The sequence below is a fragment of the Megalopta genalis genome, chromosome 7 (assembly GCF_051020955.1).
Source record: "Megalopta genalis isolate 19385.01 chromosome 7, iyMegGena1_principal, whole genome shotgun sequence".
NCBI lineage: Eukaryota > Metazoa > Arthropoda > Insecta > Hymenoptera > Halictidae > Megalopta > Megalopta genalis.
The window spans coordinates 8,154,399-8,166,852 of NC_135019.1; the positions used below are offsets into that span (position 1 = coordinate 8,154,399).

Sequence of the window (12,454 nt, forward strand, 5' to 3'; positions counted from 1 at the left end):
CGTAACACTAAATAGCACGGCGTGCCTCGTCCATTACAGCCTTTCGATTATTCGAGAAAATTCTGCTAGTCTCGACCGGATCGACGAAGTTCCCTAAACAGCTGCACGAATCGAAAGAATATCGTTGACTGAAATTCGTTGATCCGTTGCGTTACGATTTCCTTCGCGGCTTCGTTGATCAGCACTTCTTCAGCCTTATGGTGCGAGAGAATTTTTTTCTCGCGTGTCTTCATTTCATTTCATTCTTAGATTATAACAGAATCTGTTTCGATTCAGATGGATTTAATAACACTCGTAATAACGAAACAGTTTTACCCTTCGTGCTTTGATTTCGTTTGACAATTATTTATTAATTTATGATCTCCTTTGCGGCTACGTTGATCAGTACTTCTTCAGCCTTATGGTGCAAAAGAATTTTCGTTTCTCGTGTGTCTTCATTTTATTTCATTCTTAGATTATAATAGGATCTGTTTCGATTCGGATGGAATTAATAACACTTGTAATAACGCAACAGTTATCGCGCTATGATTTCATTTGACAATTATTTATTAATTTATGATTTCCTTTACGGCTACGTTGATCAGCACTTCTTCAGCCTTATGGTGCAAAAGAATTTTCGTTCCTCGCGCGTCTTCATTTTATTTCATTCCTAGATCATAATAACAGAATCTGTTTCGATTCAGAAGGAATTAATAACACTCGTAATAACGCAACAGTTTCACCCTTCGCGCTACGATTTAATTTCGACGATTTCATTGTAAAACATCTGCAACAGAGAAATGGAATTTTCTCTCGATTAGAAGGAAGCGAACAGTATCCATATTCATCGGATCATGTTCGAGATCTTCGGAATAAATCTGTCACGATGTCGGCCGTCGAGGATTTAATAAACGCGTAAAGCGTTCCAATCTTTTCGTTGATATTCCGGCAGTCGATCGGATCGACGGAGTTCGCCGAACAGAAAAACCGGACGGGCGAAAAACCAGTTAAGAATAACTCGCTGAGAATATCGTTGACTCGGACTTGTTAATGAACGCGTAAAGTTTGCGCGGGGCCGTCGACTTTCGACCGCGGGAATAATCGATTCCACGGGTCCCCTTTCGGTCCAGATGACGCGCCGCGAAGCCCGGGGAATATTTTAATTTTCTATCGCGGGCATTACATCGCCGGTGACCCAATTAACCGCATTTAAAATTCAATTACCGGTGTCGCGGCGGGCTGAATCAGGGATGCGGACGAGATTGCGTCGGCCGGCCGATAGATCTACGGCGGAATCGGCACCGATCCGCGAGCAAATCGACGATTTACAGCCCGCGGGCGACGTCTGTTGTCGCGGCTGGCTGCCGGAGAGATCTTGACCGGGCCTCCGGTTTGCATAATGGATGCGTTTAACACGTTCCCTGCCATGTTACACGCTTCGTCCGATTGTACAGGCTGCGTCAACGTACGCGCCGCGCGATCCTCCTTCGACCGCGTGCTCGCTCGAAATGATTTTTCAGCGACAGGTCCCCTTCGCGGACCAATTAAACGGAACTCGTTTAAAAAACTCGTCGTAACTTTTTTTCAATTCCGATCGAACGAGCCATGATTTCTCTGAAAATCGTGAAAGGACCAGCTTGCTGGACGATGGGTAGAAAGATCTTTGCGAAAGAATTGGATGGGGTGACAAGGAAAGTAAAGGAAATTACGCCTTGCAACATATTTTTATATGTTTAAATTTTATTTGATTATGGAAATTTGAACATATTTTTATATGTTGCAAGGAAATTTTATTTGATCATGGAAATTTGAACATATTTTTATATGTTGCAAGGAAATTTTATTTCATTATGGAAACTTGAACGCTGTACTTTAATTACACTCCTAATTCATCGTAGGAATTTTCTCAAGATTTTCGCAATCTTTAATTGCTTTTAGACCATATATAAATCGATTTCTATGAAATTTTAAATGAAATATACGAGACCCAACAATTGCATTGTTCATATCTTCGTTATATCTTCAGATAAAAAATTAGAGAAGAGTTGTTCAATTCTTTTCGCCATTTCATCTCGATGCAATGTTTGCAAGAATTTTTACACATTGTCCAGCGATCCGCTTTTGTCCGGTTAAAAAAACATTCTAGTCGCTTGGTCCAATATTGGAAAAGCTGTTCCGTTTTAAAAGGTGTCCGCATATATTTTCTCACAGCTGTATTACTTTATCTCTTTATTCGTCGTTCGTCCGAAAGCATAAGAAAGAATTTTTGCGCAGGAATTAATTTCTAATTAATATATCTACCGACTAAACAATACAGCAATGTCTCTCTAATTGACGCTTAGATTGTCCACAGAAATGGACAATTTGGGAAGAGGAAATACGATTGTTCGAGCCTTGCAGCTCGTTTTTATAGTTACCAATTGCCAATAAATATAAAAATGAGCCAAAATGCTCGAACAATCGTATCTTCTCTATCTAAATTGTGCATTTTTGTGTCAATCTGAGCGTCAATTAGAGAGACATCACTGTACGTCGCAACGACGTACACGCGTCTTGTATGCAAAGATTATTACGTAAAAATGTCCATCGCAAATCTGGAGTGCATCCAATCATTTTCGTAATCTCGTGTTCCTAAAACCGATGAGAGTTTTAAAAAGTTCGCGAAAGGTAACTCGGATCCAGAGAATCTGTCCACGATTTAATAATCTCGTGTAAACATCCGGTCGCGATGAACGCTCTGATTTCCGTAGCAATTGGAAATTGCTGGAAATAAATTGAGGAGGAGTCTGTCGCGAGGTTCGAGGAAGGAAAACTCGGGCAAAGGAGTGTCCGCCGCGTTGCTTTTTTACCCATTGTACACTTGACACCGCAGTACAACACCCCCGCTTGGTAGTGTAGGCGATCGTCGCTAAGTATCTTACCGGCCCATAGAAACACCCATAGAGCCCTAGAGCGTAGATATTAGGTAGTTGAACGACACGTTTGCTTAGCCTGCGCCTGGTTCACGGTTCAAATTGAACGCGGTGCCGCGACCGCGGCGGACGGATCCGCCGGCGCGGCGCGCAGGACAGGAAAGTTTGCTGGTAAATCGCAAGTTCGCCGGGCGAGGCGTTACGCTCTTATTAGAATGGAAATTTCGCGGCACAAAGCGGCCGAGCATCTTGTAAATCTCCGGCCGCGTTATTTACGCGGCCCTGTAACTCGTTGAACGCGTCCCTAAATCTTCCCTTTCAAAAAGCGAACGCTTTACGATCGGCCGGAACGCTATCTCGAGCGGCACGTTCCCGGCGAGCCTCGCGCGGCGGTCGCTGCCGGCCGCGGAAGGGTTGGGATTAGCCCCCGGAGAATATACGATATTTAATAATGCCTCTACACACTAGTCGCCTCTCGGGATGCCCATCGATCCTGGCGGCCGTAATTAATTATCGTCGAGCAAGGAGCCCCGAATTATTTCTCCCGCTATATCCGCCCCTGGGCCGCATCTTTCCGCGCCCCGTCGACACCACGCCGCAGCTCGATTTACGCTAGCAGGGGGTGATCGATCTGTCCCTCGGAGATCCACCCGTATTTTATCGCCGCTAAAGTTTCGTCCGTAAGCTGGAACGGTAATTGTTTAGAAAAGCGTCCTCGTCGCCGATTTCGAGGGCCGAGGGATTCGAAGGACATCGTCCTGAACAATTTCTCGCTGTAGAGAGAATGTCTGCTCGGTCCTCGTTTCCGAGATATTCGGAGAAATCGTTTTATATCTATGCGTATGTTACACATTTTTACATGTTGCATTTTTTAGTTATTTTATTTATATTATATATGTAAATATTTTACTTATTTTATTTGTTTATCCATTGCATTGGAACGCCTCGCGTTTTCACGCGAACTATAAAATATTCGAGAACTATTTTAACCCTTTGCACTCGAGTGGTGACTCTGAGGCACCACTAAAATTTGTTATATTACCTTTTAAGATAATTTTGGTATTAACAAAGTTTAAATTTAAAAAATTGTTAAGAGTGTAATTGTTGTGCGAGCACCAAGAGTCTATTTCAGAAGCATAAAGTGCATTTTGTCATATAAAGTAGAAATGCTATAAGTTAGAAAAATAATTTTATATTTTCAGTTAAATTAGCTTCGGGTGCAAAGGGTTAATATTACATATACTTTTCCAAAACATTGTCTGGGCTCGGTCTTTATTGATACCAGATTTACGGAGCACAAAAAACAGCTGTTTTATATTAGCTTATAAAAATAACAATAAGACATCTATTCTGATTTTTAACCAGTATTATTGTAACAATCGATTCGTGGCAATTTTTCCTTCAATGTCATCCGAAGGTCATCAATTAGCAGTTCGTTGAATTCGTCTCGATGTCCTCTACGATACTATGAAGTCAAAATTACCTGATTTCATTTAAAAATACAACGGCGACCTTGTTTTTGTATCGAAAATCAATTTGTACTTAAATTTAAACAATTGCAATTTCTCGTCGGTCGAATACTAATTAACCTCGATAGGAAACATTTTTTTGTCAGACCGTCAAAAAAGACTGAGAAATCGTGGGGACTAATTTGTGACTATTATAATATTATAATATATTGCTATTATAATATTGCAAAAAAAACAAACTTAAAACAGACCTAATTCAGACTTGAGTGATCTTGCCAACATATTTCGAAGCCATAAAAATCGGTGACGAGGACCCGCGTGTAAACAACGATCCCTGAAGCATCGGGATGGATCTCTTGTTATTTCCATGTTACGGCGTGTTCGGTGTGCAAATAATTCTCGAGCCGCAACGCGTTCCGCCAATTTGCCTGTCGACCGACACTCGTATTTGCGATCTTACCGAATCGTTTCACCCCACAATGGCCGCGCATTGTGCCACCCCCTGCCCCCCCCCGTCGGAGCGTCGCGGACCGGGAAACGGTATTAATTTCGCGAGCCCGGCTCTCTTGGGCTGCCGACCCGTTTAATAAGTACACGACAGGCACAAAGGGCTCGTTCCTCCGCGGATAGAAAGGGAACTCGGTAATTTCCTGCTGCAGACCCTCAACTTTTCCATTTAAAGTCCCAAGGTGGGCCGGGGGCGAGTTCATCCCTCCGGATGAACCGGAAGTACTTGATTACTCGTCGCACGAACAGAAATTTCGCTATTCGAATGTCTACGGAGAAATCGATGCCCTTCGATTCTCTTTGCTCGACTCAGAGGGGGGAAAAAAAAGAAAGGTGCTCCGAGGGGAGCGCACGCAAGATGGCGAACCGACGCGCACCAGAACGGGGACCGACCCGCGAAATTGCCTCGCCGAACAAGTTCCAGCGCATAAATTTCTAGGTAGAACAATCTAGGGTCTTCGAGTTCTCGATTAATTCGAAAGTTTGTACAAGGTAAAAGTACCTATCATGGAACGCTTTTCAGGGGCTAGAAGGTTCCTTAACTCTAGATTTACGGACCACTAAAAGCAACTGTTCGATATTACTTTATGAAAGTATCAACAACACGTTTATTTCGATTTTTTGATAGGGCGTTGTTGCAATATTTGCCGCAAACAGTATATACAAAGAATAAATAATTCATAGACGTGTCTTTACTATCTGAATAATCGTAAATTAAAGAATTGGTGACCCGTTTCGTTTCGACGGATTTCCGTCAATTTCTCGTTTCTTCTTAATCATGCTCTTTCTTTTTATTCTAATCTTATTTTTGCTGTTGTCTCAGCGATCTTATACTGTATTATTCTCTGTTATTTTTTGCATTTAGCAAATTCTTTAATCATCCAGATCATTTATTTTATCTTTTGTTTTATAATTTCTTTTCTTTTTTCCTTTTCCATATGCTACTTGTGCAACATATTGTCATATTATTGCAACACAGGGACTTTCTCCCGTTGACCAAACGAATATTGTTACTATTCTCGTTATTAACATCGATTTTATCGCAACTGAAACGTGAACTTCTATCACAACATAAATATGAACTGAAATATTAATACTTAATATGAATACAAAACAATACGATTGAATTAATAAAGATAGTGTTCCATAAACCGGGACAATGAAAAAACTGAAGTTCGCGATATGTTTCTGCTTAGGAACACTCGTATTCGAATAAACATTTTTCTTACAACTGATTGTTACATAACAATATCTGTATGAACGAATTTATAAAGAAAAACGTTCAAAAATAGAAGTCAAATTTTTACATCGACTTTCACCTGCTGTATCTATTTTTTATCGTATGCGCTACTGTTTCGAGAAGGGGTCACAATCGAGCGAGTGTTTCATAATAGGTGCCTGTACGTTTCCGGGGCGGACAAGGTGGCAAAATGGCGCGCCGAAAATGGCGGAGATATTGTATAGGGAATGTGTCACCGTCCGCGACGATATTCGCGATCTAAATTTCTGGGAACCGGTGCCCTTAAATTTTCGAGTCCTGGACAAAAGTTTGCGATGGGCCACAAAAGGATGAAATAGGGGAGGGGGACGCGATTGCTCGGCCCACGGAGAGGAAACAACCGCCGTGCCGGCGCTCTTTGTGCAGGGGCGCGAATATGCTTATTCTTCGCGGAAGATGCCTAGCGCCACCGGGTCGCGGCCATATTGTTGAGCGTGGAATGGGGGGGAGGGGCGGGCGGGGGGACGCGCGGAGGCTGCGAAACAAAGTTTCCCAGGCGTATTTAAACTTTTATTCGAAAACTTTTTAGTACCGCGCGCTGTCATCGTCCCTGCTCGCTACACGGTCTAAAGGGCCGCGCTTGTTTGCGAACCGGAAAGGAGGGGGCCGCGGGGGTGTGGACCTCCCTCCGCAAAAAAGCTCGGGAACAAGGATATCCACGGAGGGAGGACTCCGGGGATAGTCGGATCTCCGAGGAGAATTAATCGAGTGCCGCTTAAAACGGTTTCGATGGTTATTTTTCGACTCGCGCGCGCGCGCGCGCTCGCGCGAGGGCGGGCCGGTTCTTAGTCGGAATCACCCTCTCGGGCAATTAATTCTTTCCAGTGTCTTTTACGAGATTGCGCTAACGATTACTACGCCGGCAAGAACTCGAATTCCTCGGCCGGCTGTCCGTGAGAAGAGGTCTCGATCGCGGAAGTCGGCTTACAAAGCGATCCGGTGACCGATGCGGGCCGATTTTTATGAAACACTGCGCGCGTCTTCGTTTTCTTCGTTTTCGTTTTTTTATTTATTATTATTATTATTATTATAATTATTACAATTATTTTTTATAAATAATATAATATATAAATGTAAACTAAATATATAAAATATAATATTATATATTTATATATTTATTATTTAATATTATATATAACTAAATATATAATATAATATAAATATAAACTGAAAATATTTAGATAATGGTCAATAACGTCTCTCAACAGTCGGCGTACATTGCAATTACCGCAATAAACAATTCATCGACATTCAACTGTAACAACTTTCTTTTGAAAGAGGAATTATTTTTTACAAACGTTAAGAACACACGATCTGTTGAAAAGAAATTCGCACAGATTTATGAGCTGAAAAATGCGGTGTAATTTTCATTTGAATTATTTTTACGCCCGTTCTGACAAAGGGGTTGATTTCTCCCTTAAAGCGAAGAACTAAATTCTTGGGCAGATTTATTAACCAGTTAATCGTTACAATCTCTTTGGAAAGTGTATACGTTACTGTAATTACACTGTATATATTTGATTTTTCTGATTTTTCGTTTAAACACGTTTATAAAATATATAATTTAATAAAAATAAACTTCGAAGTATACACTTTAAACATACTTCAAACACATTTATAAAATATATAATTTGATAAAAAAACATTAACGTATATATGTTCTTCTTAACCAGTTAAATGTTTATGACGAATATACTCGTCGCGAAGAAATGGCAAGATTTTTTATCGCGACGAGTACGCTCGTCAAAAACGGCTGAAACACTCGTGGAATGTCTCATAAAAATCGGCGTGCATCAGTCACCATTCCCAGCGAACGATAAAATCGTCGGAGACAATTAATTCTTCGCGACATTTTCGACATATTTTAGCAGAATTTGAAACGACGCAGCGTCGGATTCGAAGCAAACGATCGCATATTTAACGCGCGTAGATGCGGGCTCCGGTTCGCCGGTAGAACGTCCCTTAAAAATTTGCAACACAGTTAGTTAGCCGGCCGGGGTAGTTTCCGCGTGACACAATCGTACGGCCCTCGGGGGTGCCGGTTGATTATTCCGCTCGATTATGGGCGGCAGAAATAAGTGGCGAACCATCTTACCGGGTCGCAACTGTCTATAAAGGGTAACGACGCTACGCAATGGTGTACGGGTCCCGCGTCGGGCATCAATTCGAATTGCACCCGCGGTTGACGCGCAGCCCCGCGAAATTACAATCTAAGCAAAGTTTCAATCTGCCCTTGCGCTAAGATTACTCGAGGGTGGCTCCTAATAAAATTATACGCTATTCTCAGCCCCGTTTTCTCCGAACCCGTCTTCGTTCTTACAGGCAACGCTTTCTTATCGCTGGACCGTGGATCTTCGTGTATTCGCGATAAAATTAGCGCACGAAATACGATGCGCAGACCATTGTTAAAGAAGCTTGACAAATTGTTTATATTATTTGTAAGTCGTTCGTATTGTTCGAGACAAGAATTAATGGCTATGCAGGTTTTGATTATTGCAGTCGATGAATGCATTAAGATCCGCAGTCTACTTATTACATTATTATTAGGAAAACCTGTTTAGTAGCTTCTAAATGGCTGTGCTACGTTCAAACGAAGCATCGAAATTCGCACGGCTATCTCAAAAGATGTGGGCTAATTTTTTCAATAGGCTAAAGATAGGCAAAAGATGTAGGCTAATTTTTCAATAGGCTATTTTTACCGAGAAATTTAGCGCGATAAATCCTTCGAATCGTTCATTTCTATAAATCGTCGATTAGGCATTGCTGTTAAAATGTGTTTAAGCATAAACATGCTGAAAATTTCCCTTAGAATGCAACGATTGCACGCAGATTCGAAGGCAATTCGGAGGGCACATGCCACTATTCGAAGACAATTCGGAGGTTGTATGCCACGATTGTACTACAGGATGTCCGAAAATTATAGTATTTTCGGGAAATGAGGAGTTCCTGAGGTGATTTGAAGTAACTTTTTTCTTAGTGAAAATGCAATCCGCAGCTTTGTTTACGAATTATTAACGAAAAACGGTGTCTAATGAGAGGCGAGCTCGCCTAGCGCTAGGCGGCCGAGCCAATCAGCGGAACTGGGATTCGACCGGTCGACCGCTGGCGCCGTTGGCTCGGCCGCCTCGCGTCAGCTAAGCTGGGACTCGACCGCTGGCGCCATCGGCTCGGCCGCCTCGCGACATCCGAGCTCGCCTCTCATTGGTCAGTGTTTCTCTTGAATAACTCGTTAACGATGCGTCGGGGAAAAATCTTGTAAAGGAAAAAGTTGCTTCGAATGGCCTCAGTAATCTCCAATTCCCCGGAAATACCATAATTTTGGGACACCCTGTATACCTACCACGTACCTTGTAGCTCCGCGATTTTTCTTACCAGACTCGCACAACAAAAGCAGGCCATTTCGCGTTATATTCCGCGAATTCGAGTCAAAGAAGTCACGACGCGTGCCGCGTCATACGTTCGACCGATTCCGACGAACTTTCGCGTAGCGAGAAAATCGATAAATCGCATAGGCGTAGCAATAGCACCGCGATACTCATGGCACAGAAAAGTGCTTGACACTCGCGGAGAAATGATTGTACAGAGTAATGTTTCTCTAAATGACGCTCATATTGTCCACAAAAACGGACAATTTTGGAAGAGGAGATACGATTGTTCGAGCCTTGTGGTTCGTTTTTTATGATTATCGATTGCCGACAATTATAAAAACGAGCCACAAGGCTCGAACAATCGCATCTCCTCTCCCCAAATTCTCCATTTTTGTCTACAAGCTAAAGGACAATTAGGGAGAATTCACTGTACAATAATGTCTTCCTAACTGACGCTGAGATTGTCCACAAAACTGGACAATTTTGGAAAAGAAGATACGATTATTCGAGCCTTGCAGTTCGTTTCTATAGTTACGAATTTCCAATAATTATAAAAACGAGCCGCAAGATATTTCCTCTTCGCGAATTGTACATTTTTCTGCAAAACTTGAACGTCGATTAGAGAGACATTACTGTACTTGGACAGAAAGCCGCGAATCGTTGCTCCGCGGAATAATCACGCGACAGAGCCCGCATGGAACGGTAACGAAAGAACACGCTCTTGCAAGATCCTCGACTCGAGAGAGAGCTAGATTCGAAAGTAGTTAGTAAGTCGAAGTGGTATCGGAAAAGTTGGCGAATTAAGGGGGCTCGATCCGGTCTGAGAAAAAAGAAAGGGGGGGGGGAAAGAAAATGAAGGAAAGGGGGAGGGGGGAACTCGGAGGATCGAAACGGTCGAATTCCGGGCAGGTTCGGAAACCGCGGCGCGTCGGTGCTAAGGAGCAAGCACAGCCGAAGTTTCGAAGCGGTTTCGAGGACCGTATTTCTCCGAGCCGGAACTTTGAATCCTCGCGGAGGCTCGAGGATCCCTGACCGCGTTCCAGAAGAATTTCAAATTCACTCGGTCCCGACTCTCTCGTGCCGCCGCAGCAGCCCGGTAATACTCCGACGATCTCGCGGACGATTTATATTCGAGCTTCCACGGACGCGTCCCGTCGGTCCCGGGCCGCTCGACAACGACTTTCGGGAAACAGAAAGGAGCATCCGATCGAGCGTGAAGCACTTGGAATCCGTCGGATTCGAGACGATCGCCTCCCGGCTCTTTGTAGTCAGCTTTTTCTCCGTCGGAACGTCGATTCTCCGTCTTTATCTCCCTCTCTCCCTCTCTCTCTCTCTCTCTCTCTCTCTCTCTCTTTCTCTCTCTCTCTCTCTCTTTCTCTTTCTCCCGACGCGTCCCTCTCCGACTCGGCCGAGATACGGTTCAATGGAACCGCCGACGGTATCGAACGCAACAAGTAGAAGTTGGCTCGTTTTCAAAGAAGCTGCCGGAATTCATCAAACCGGCGCGGCGCGACGGCGCGGCCCGCCTGTTTTCACCGAGTCCACTCGAAACAACCGACCCGAGCGCGTTCGAAGCGTGTTCCGTCGGCGACGGGCCGATCGACGACGCTCCCTCGCTCCGTTCCTTTCGAGCGCGCCCGACGCCTCCGCAGAAACTACCGCGTTACTCGCGGCTCTTTTTATCGGTCTCCCGCGATTCTTTCTCCCATCCGGCCTGTTTTCGATAGCGTTTCCGCCGTGGTCGCGCGCGATCGATGCCCGGACAATTTCGAGTGTCTGGCGCAGAGAGTTCGACGGATTATCGAGTCGGACGGCAGTTTCCCCGGTTCGACGAGTTTAAGTATGTTCGGCGGTTCGCCTAATACGTTCCTCTGCGAGGCATCGGGAAAGCGTCACGGAGTTTATCAATTTTCCCCCGAGTCACCATCGTGTCCCGTTCCCCCGGCGTCGTAGAGCTTGTAGATCGAGTCACGTCCCGTAGCTAACGATTCTAGAAGTTCACGACCCCGCTGACACGATTCACAGACCGCTTGATGTTTGTGCGTTCCTAGAAAATACTGAAAGTAAACCGAGCCACGGTGCGACCAATTCTACGATCCCCGATCGATCGATCATCCTATCTCGTTTGCTATGCTAGCGGAGCCGGTTACCGTGGGTCACGAGCCAAATTGCTGTGCGTTTGGTTTGTTCTCGGCGTAATTAACTTTAACGTAACTTTATTAACTTTATATTTATAACTTTTACATTTACATCGATTATGACGTATTAAATTGCTGTATTCTTTCGTTTACTTTCGAATAAAAAAAATTCGGTACGTATTATTCGATGAATATAAAGTTAATTACGACATAACGAGGCATAATTAGCTTTACGTTTGTCCAATGAGACATGTTATATTTTTGCGTGCCTTTAATTCGTTTATTCGTCGAGATGAAAATTAAATAAAGTTAAGGGCACAGTAATTTATTGCAACTTTATATTCGTATCCGTAACTTTGTAAACTTTATATTTATGACTTTTACATTTATATCGATTATGACATATTAAATTTCTGTATTCTTTCGTTTATTTCGAATAAAAAAAATTCGGTACGTATTATTCGATGAATATAAAGTTAATTAAGGCATAACGAGGCATAATTAGCTTTACGTTTGTCCAATGAGACACGTTATATTTTCGCGTGCCTTTAATTCGTTTATTCGTCGAGATGAAAATTAAATAAAGTTAAGGGCACAGTAACTTATTTTAACTTTATATTCGTATCCGTAACTTTATTAACTTTATATTTATAACTTTTACATTTACATCGAATATGCCCTATTAGATTTCTGTATTTTTTTTGTTTACTTTCGAAAAAAAAAAATTCGGTACGTATTATTCGATAAATATAAAGTTAATTACGGCATAACGAGGCATAATTAGCGTTACGTTTGTCCAATG

At 43.0% G+C, this 12,454-nt stretch overlaps 1 protein-coding gene across 7 annotated transcripts in view; it reads left to right on the forward strand.

The window, feature by feature from the left end:
- The window catches only part of LOC117229120 (lachesin), a 593,951-nt gene that overhangs the window by 487,089 nt on the left and 94,408 nt on the right, over window positions 1-12,454 (forward strand). The gene's annotated exons all lie outside the window — the stretch shown is intronic.